Source organism: Monomorium pharaonis, chromosome 4 (assembly GCF_013373865.1).
Source record: "Monomorium pharaonis isolate MP-MQ-018 chromosome 4, ASM1337386v2, whole genome shotgun sequence".
Taxonomy (NCBI): Eukaryota; Metazoa; Arthropoda; class Insecta; order Hymenoptera; family Formicidae; genus Monomorium; species Monomorium pharaonis.
Window position 1 is genome coordinate 18,073,773 of NC_050470.1, and position 9,220 is coordinate 18,082,992.

Consider the following 9,220-nt stretch of genomic DNA (forward strand, 5'->3'; position numbering starts at 1 on the left):
ACTGCTACTAAGAGAAATTAAAGGAATATATAAAGAATTACGAATACAAACTTACAAAGAGTGTAAATAAATACATACTGAAACCGCTTCGAACGAAATGTGAAATTTCCCTTATGAAAAAGTAGTACTGGTTTTAATATTGGAAAAAGTATTGGTGAAAGTGTGTGTGTGTGTGTGTGTGTGTGTGTGTGTGTGTGTGTGTGTGTGTGTGTGTGTGTGTGTGTGTGTGTGTGCACGCGCACGACCGCAGCAAAGAAATGTCGTATCGTATTTATTAAACTTTTTTTTGTTAATAAATTTTTGTGTATAACTCGGAAACTAAGGTCGAGCGGCAGTAACATGTATAGGAAAAAGTTGTTCAGAATAATGACCCAGACAATTTATATCAAGGCCATTGAAATCGGTGAGGTCGCCCCTATTCTGTATAATTACTAAATTTTTTTTTAATATGATATGCTTTTGGTACAATTGCCATATTTTTTTGAAGAATGTTGGGATAGTATTATACTACATCAAATTTTTTGGAATCAATAAAATCAGTGGAAAGTACTTAAAGAAACAAAATGGTTTTTTTTTAAATCATGATGTGCTTTTTGTACCATTGCCATATTTTTTATAGAATTTTTATACAGTATTCTACAAGTAATTTTTAACAGCATTAGAATTTAAAATAGTTTGTGAGTTTTGACCGGTTTTTTTCATTGTAACACGCCAGTTACAAGCTATATTTTATCGAATGATATTATATTTTATTGCATACTGTTGAAGATCTCAACTTCATGTTTACAACTCCTTTGTCCGTGCCGTTTCCGCAAAGCTCTTTGTATAGTATTCAACTCCATCTGTCTCATCCAATCTACTTGTCCTTCGCTCTCTGCTTGTCCATATTTCCTTTTAGCATACTCTCTATATCTGTATTCTGCTATACCTCTATCCATATCAATTGTGCGCTATGTCTACATTTATTGCCGGAGGTGTTATTTTGTAACCACTTACCGACAATTATCGATGTCGTTAAGTATCGTTGCGCATATTTTTTCATACGTGCGCAAAGTTTAGGCAATTATTATGGCAATGGTACAAAAAGCATATCATAATTTTAAAAAAATATTTTGTTTTTTTAAGTACCTTCCACTGATTTTATTGATTTGAAAAAATTTGATGTAGAATACTATTCCAACATTCTACAAAAAAAATATAACGATTGTACCAAAAGCTTATCATATTAAAAAAAAATTTTTTTATCTTTAAATACCTACTACTCATCTTATTGTTTCAAAAAAATTTGGTGTTGTAGAATACTATCCCAACTGTCTACAAAAAAAATATAGCAATCATATCAAAGCATATCATATAAAAAATTTTTTTTAATATTTAATTTTTTCTGGGTACCTGATACCCATTTTATTGCTTCCAAAAAATTATGTCTGGTAGAAACTGTTCTAAGATTCCATAAAAAAATTTTCGTAAATGTGCCAAAAAAATATCGGGACTAAACAAAAGCAAGAACATTTATTTTTTTTATCAATGTTTTTGTCATCAGATACCTTCCCCGAATTTTCCACAAATGTGTCTCAATGATATCTATAACATATTAAAATTTCATCAAAATCGGTTAAGCCAATTAAAAGATATAAATTATTTTCAGAATTTTTATTTTTATTACTTACACCAAAACGATTCAATAAAAAGGACTAATATTTGGCTAAATTGTAAATAACACTTCACATAGCACGGAATATTACAGTAATATCGCAGCAAAATTGCAATGTATCAACAATATTACATATTACAATAAAATATTACAGAAATATTACTGACATATTACACGTTTATAAATAACATTAAAATATTAGATTATATTGTAGCAATATTACATTTTAAATAGCAATACGTTAGAATTGATATCACTCACTAAATTAAGTGAGGTTTATAATAATTTATTAATTTGAAATTGTGACTTCAGAAGCGAAAAAATTACACTATAAATTTATCCGTGCTATTTTTAAATAAAAGATATCTGGATGAAAAAACACTTTGACAGTTTCAACACTTGTAAAATACTGTAAAAACTATATTTTTTCCTTGACAATTAATGAATTAATAGCCGTAAACGAATATGTCTAAATTCTAATAATATACATTTATTTTTTTGCAGCTTCCCACATAGAAATTGGCAACAAGTGGATGTCCAATGAACGTCCATTAAACCTCCACAGATCCATGGGACGTCTATGTCCATGGTGGAAGTCCGATGGACATCTATTAAAGATCTACTAAATTTTCTTAGCTCCATTGGAGGTTTACTTCCATGGCGGAAGTTAGATAGACGTCATTTAGGGATCCAGTAAACTTCCATGGCTCCATTAAAGGTTTACCTTCATGGCGGAAGTTAATTAGACGTCCATTAAAGATCCAGTAAACTCTCATGGCTCCATTGGAGGTTTACCTCCATGGTGGAAGTTAGATAGACATCCATTAGGGATCCATTAAACTTCCATAGCTGTATGGAACATTTACTTCCATGGTAGAAGTCAGATAGACGTCCATTAAGGATTCACTAAATTTCCATAGCTCTATGGCACATTTACTTCCATGGGGGAAGTTACTCAAACAACACGCTTGTCAGAATGAAAACTTTAAGAGAACTTTTTAAGAAAACATTTAGATATCTTGGAAATGATGTCAAAATGGTAACATTTATCAGAGACGTCTACTAAGAGAAGTCTTTGAGATATCTCATTGAAGAGTTTCATTTAAGTTTCTTGAAAATGTTATCCTTATGACATCAGCTTAATGTCTCATAAAAGATATTATAATGCTCTCCAATTTTTGAGCCGTTCATGCGCGTCGTAGTCGACTCAGAAATCAGACAACACTATAACATCCTGAATGAGAGATCCATTTGATATTTAAAAAAATTATCATAAAGATAACGTTTTCAAAAATAACGGTTTGTCTACAATTACTGCGCACAAAAAAATGCACAAAATCTAAATTCATCGTGTACTGAACAAAAACAGGATAATAAATGTACTATTCAATTTTTCTTAGAATATATGATCCATATAGTTAACCATCTAATTAACCATTTGAACGCTTCAAAGTATTAATGCTAAATAGATCGCAATTTCCATCAAATTATTAAGATTATGAAAAAAGATAAATTTAACAATGAAATTAATAAGTAAATAAATTAATGCTATTTATTTTTAATGTTTTGCAAAATTTAATTGCTTTATAAAAAATAATTGCGTCAGTTTATAACATATAGGTATATGTAAACAATAACAAGTACCCATATCGATGAGTCAAATTGATGTAGCAGATAGAGTATAAGGTTCGTCATCCCTAAGGTCCCGGGTTGGAAACCTACCAACGGCAAGTAAGAATAAAATAAAATAATTTAAATTTAATTAATTAATAAAAATTTGTCCTAAATTTAGCATGTACTGTTAATAAAAATAATTTTAAAAAAATGAAATTTTTATTTTAAATTTTTATTTCGTCAATCACCTATCGAGGCTCCATGAAGCCTCCACTAATAATCCACAAAACATCCGTCAGTCATCCATCGAGGTTCCGTTAAGCCTCTATTAATAATCCACACAATGTCTAATAGACTCCTTTGACGTCTAATGGTGGTCTAATAGATGTACGCAATGCGAAACTGTGAATTTCTAATGGCTCTATATTGGACGTCTAATGGACGTCCACTGGAAGTTCAAACTTCCATGGCAGACGTCTATTGGAAGTTTCATTTTTATGTGGGTTATTTACTCAATGAAACAGTTGTCAAAATATTTTATAAGTGTGTTAAAACTATCTAGTAAAAATATTTCTTTATTTAGATGTTTTTATTTGAAAATGGTGTAGAATTTTTAGTGTAAATTTCTCGTCTTTAAGATCATATTTTTCATAAATGTCGAATGAGTATCCAGAACCCTAAATTTCGCAATATTACAAAAATACTACGTAAATATTACAGTAATACATTCGTGATATATCACCATTATATTACTGTGATCTATTTCGGCGGACATTTTAATATTGTAGTAATATTTCGGTAATATTTTTGCAATATTTATACGACATTTCACTGTAACATTGTAATGGGAGAACAATATTTCTGTGATATTATTGTAATATTCCGTGCTATGTGGGACACTGTTAGCAATCAAAGCAAAAAAAAATGGGCATGATTCGTGCGGGGTCAGATTGCCTCCTTTTTATCCGGCTACGGACTTTAAGGGTGTATCGGACATATAATCTTAAACAAAAGTGCATGAAATTTGAAATACTTAAATATCTACGCCTAACGCATAGTAAATCTAGATCAGTGCTCGAAATTAGTTGCACATTTCAAGCCGATTCCTGAGGCACCGCCTGCTATACCCCCACTACCGTTCTAGGCTTGACGGCCAAGCCGCCAATCGCGCGCATGGCCTTGTGTCTTAGGGGTGTCTTATGACAAATATGCTTGGATCCATCTGCGTGATTAAAAATTTCCTTGCGCTATAAATAATTTTTATTTTTACAGATAATTAAAGTTATTAATATAAAAAAACCGCGTTAGCAATAGTACCTTCTAAGTAATGTGGAGAACTATTGACAAAATTGCAATTTTTACATTATATTATTGCTAAATATATATATACATCTATACATACAAAAATATTTATAAATGTAAACATAATATCAATAACTTTAATTATCAGTAAAAATAAAAATTATTTACAGCGCAAAGAAATTTTCAACCACGCGGATGGATCCAGGTATATCTGTCGAAGGGCGCTCCTGAGACACAGCGTCAGGCGCGCGATCGGCGACTCGGCCGTCAAGCCTAAAACGGTAGTGGGGATATACCCACACAACACACGGATGTCTTTCGGATGTCTTATACGTGTCCTGAAAAGCCCTATTTATGTCCTCGTATTTCGGATGTCCGCGGGATGTCCGAAATATGTTATCCGAACGTCTCGTTAAATCACAACAATAGGACGTCCGAAAGACATATTCCGGACGTCCTGAAATATCGGATATATATTATCGTAAAGATAATAATGCAAATATAATTTGTATTATATATCGTAATAATCAATAAAATTTAAATTTTATAAAATTTATACAACGTATATTTTTATTTATTTCGAAATAAGAAAAAATATTGTTTATACATTTTTTATTGATTGTTCAAATATTTTCAACTAATAATGTTACGAGTTAAACATAAAAAACTAAACATTTTTGTTAATTATAAGTGTATAAAATTGTTTGAAACGAGAAAATAATTTAAAATATATTATAATATTAAATAAAATTTGGGTATAGCCATTACAAATAACGTGTTTTAAGCAATATACAAATTATTGTAAGAAAATTAAATTGTTGAACGTTATTTGTAATGGATTATGACTTTTATTTAACACAATGTTAATAATTATTTTGAATAATTTTCTCGTTCTGAATAATTTTTACTAAAATGTTTAGTTTTTTATATTAACTAAAAATTACTAATTAAAATTATTTAAACAATCAATTAAAAATTATAAAAATTATTCTTCTTTTATTTTAAAATAATAGAAATAAGAGAGATAGAATTAAGCATAATTAATTGGTTCCGCCGTGCCTCCGAAAGGATTAAAAAAAACAGATAATATTGAAATAGTGCAAAATCATTAGTGTTTTTTTTTTCAATATTTAATATGGCTGTTTTTCTTTTAAGGAATACAAAAATTTGCAATTATGGTAGCATTATTAGTTAGTATTAGTATTGTAGAAAGACTACGTCTATAAACGTTTGTGATGTCTAAACAAACAATACTGAAATATTGTAAAATTATTAATGTTTTTCTTTAATATTTAACTCGATTGTTTTTTTTTAATGCACAAATTTGCAATATTAGTAACATTATCAGTTAGTTTTAATATTATAGAAAAAACTGCGTTTATACTGTAATACGATCGTGGAAAATAGCACATCGATAACATATATTGAAATATATTGCAATTAAAATATGGTTTTTAAAGTCATATATTTTATAATATATATAAATTAACTAAATAATAAATAGAATAATTATTTACAATTGCAGTATATATACAGCAGTAGTTAAAAATTAATACTTGATCTCTTTTTTGCAACAGCACTTACAATAAAAATGCACTCATTGATCTCTGTTTAAGTTATTCTATTCAAAATGATAATATATTTTATAACGCTCATTGAAAACTTGTAGTGATAAATAATTTCAATAGTTTTTAATAAGTATTATGCAAATTTTTTTGAATAATATTTTTTATGTAAGATTCGTATATGTAATACTTGTATATTACTAGCCTTCCGTCTGAAATGTTAGTTAGAATGGTGCAGTCACGGCAAAAACATTACGGTGCAGATATATATATATATATATATATATATATATATATATATATACACTATTGTCTTTCTTCTGCGGATAACGTTCTGCAGCGTTGTGCGTAAGCATAGTAAGCCAACGACTGTGCACGAGAGTGAGTCCCAGATGCGCACAGTAATAAACGGATACAGCAGGCTGAGTGAAACGGACACAGATCAAATGCGCACGGACCAAATACGCACAGTCGCAAACCCATGTGGTGCAGAGAATGCTTTGCACACACACACACACACACACACGCACACGAGAGAGAGAGAGATTGATTGATTGATTGAATTTTATTATGCCCAAACATTGGCTAAAGGGCAAATATACAACTAGTAGTAACATTGAAACAGTAAGTAGTGAGTAATTAGTGAGTAAGCAAAATCTATTATCTAATACTGGACTTAAGAAAGTACAACATTGCAGTAATCTCGCAAATCCTAAGCCTAAAAGGTAAATGAGCGCAAACAACAGAATAAGTAGGTAAAACATAAAATATAGCAAACCTTAAAACTACACTTGAACTAAAGGAAGCCTACATCACAGAGTCGAGTGCTGGAGACGATATGACTAGGACTAGGATATGACTACAAAAGTCGAAACTCTGAGCTAGGGAGTAAGTAAGCATAAACAGAAAGACACTGAAGTTCAAGAGGACTCAGATGCCATTAAGTACGAGTGGAGGAGGCATTTAAAACTGTTTAGAGAGGATGGATCACGTGGGAGGGAGTGCCAGAAGTATATAGAAGATAAACAGAAGGAGTTCCTGTAAGTAGCGGTTCTGTGGAAGGGTATGTGAAACGTTTGCAATGAAGAGCCGGAACGATCTGATCTTCTGACCTCTGGATCGGGAGAGGCGAAAAGCTCAAGAAGGTAGGACGGGGAACGTAGATGAAAGATACGATACGTCTGACAACCCAGAAAATAAAGTCTTCTGTTTTCTGTTGATAACCACCCCAGCCGATGCCTGAACGGTGTAATATGCTCATCACGTCTTAGATTGAAAATAAATCTGATGCAGCAGTTGACTAATCTTTGCAGCTTCACATTTAGTTCACTGCTCAGACCGTGATAGACGAGACAACAGTAATCGATAAGTGGGATTACTACGGTGGTAATAAGTTTGATCCTAAGCTCAGTAGAGAGAGAATTCTTGTTGAATTTAAGTTTGTATAGAGCCTGATGAACGCATCACGAAACGTGTAAGACATGCTTATTCCAAGAGATTAAACATAAAGAAGACTCTCAGGCCTCTCACCTCATCCACAAAAGGCAGCGGAACATCATCTATGATAACAGATGGAAGAGCAGTAAAATTAATGGATCTAATGTAAGATTGACTCCCAAATATAATCACTTTTGATTTACTAAGATTGAGCTTGAGACTATTTACAGAGGCATACTTAGAGACCGCACCCGCATCATGAGTAATTAATTGTAAACCATGGAAAATGTCAGACGGTGAACATGCAAGATATATTTGCAGGTCGTCAGCAAAAATCATATGATTAGAGCGAGACAGAACTTTACAAATATCGTTTATGAAGAGAGAGAACAGGAGCGGGCCAAGAACAGAACCCTGAGGAACCCCCTGGGACATAGATAACCAGCTCGAACAGTTTCCCTCCTCATCAACAACCGCCTGCGAACGACCGGTAAGGTACTGAAAAAACCAGGAAAGCACAGCATCAGAAAAACCGAGTTCTTTCAGTTTGCTGAGCAGACGAAGATGTGAGACTGTGTCAAATGCCTTGCTGAAGTCGAATAGGATCATAATGGTGATGAGTCTATTATCAATTGCCGCACCGATGTCATTGCTGACGCGTAGAAGGGCAGTCTGAATGCTGTAATCCGAGCGATATGCAGATTGTCTGGAATCAAGGAGATTATGTTCATCTAAGTATTCAATAATTTGTTCGGCCACTATCTTTTCCAGAATTTTGGATAATTCAGGCAAGTTGGCAATCGGTCGAGTATCGGAAGGAGTCGAAGGAGAACAAATCTTGGAGAGTGGGCGAATTAAGGCACGCTTCCACTCAGAAGGAAACGAAGATGACTCGAGTGAGGAATTAAATAATGAGGTAACCCACGATGAAATACACGGCCAAGCCATTCGCAGTACTATCAGTGGGATGCCATCAGCGCCAGATGCATATGATTGTAGGGGTTTAACAGCTATAAGTTTGTATATTCTAAATGATGATACAGGCGAAAAAACAAATTCCGGGCGATAAGGCGGACAAGTAAGACTCGACATTGCTGAAGTAAATTCAACGAAACTCGGAGGCACTGCATCTGAAACGGAGGCGTAGTGGGCATTCAACCGATCGGGCGTGAAAAAGTGGAGAGGGGAAGCTAGAGTAGATTTTGTAAGTCCCAGCCGCGCAAGTTCCCTCCATAATTTAGCAGGGTTAGTAATGCTATTTAAAGTGTGGAGCAGAAACTCACTCTTGGCACGCTTGATGTCACCATTTAGCTGATTGCGAAGGAGCCTGTATCTAGCAAACCCGAGCAGACTGTTGGACCGCTTGGCCTGCTTATAAAGCAGGTTACGATCATGAAGACGGGCTTTGAGCTCGTCGGATAGCCACCTCACGGGAGGCTTTCTACTTACAAACGATCGAGTAGGAGCAAAAACATCAAGTGCAATTAAAAGAGTTTGGGTCAACAAGGAACAAGACTTGTAAGTATTGGTCTCATCATGCAAGACAGTAAGCTCGGTTTGAGCTTAAGGTCACGCGTTCCATCCTTCGACGCAATTATCGGGGCATCACTGTTCCGAATTTTTAACATTCCTTCACGTGAAGTCAAAT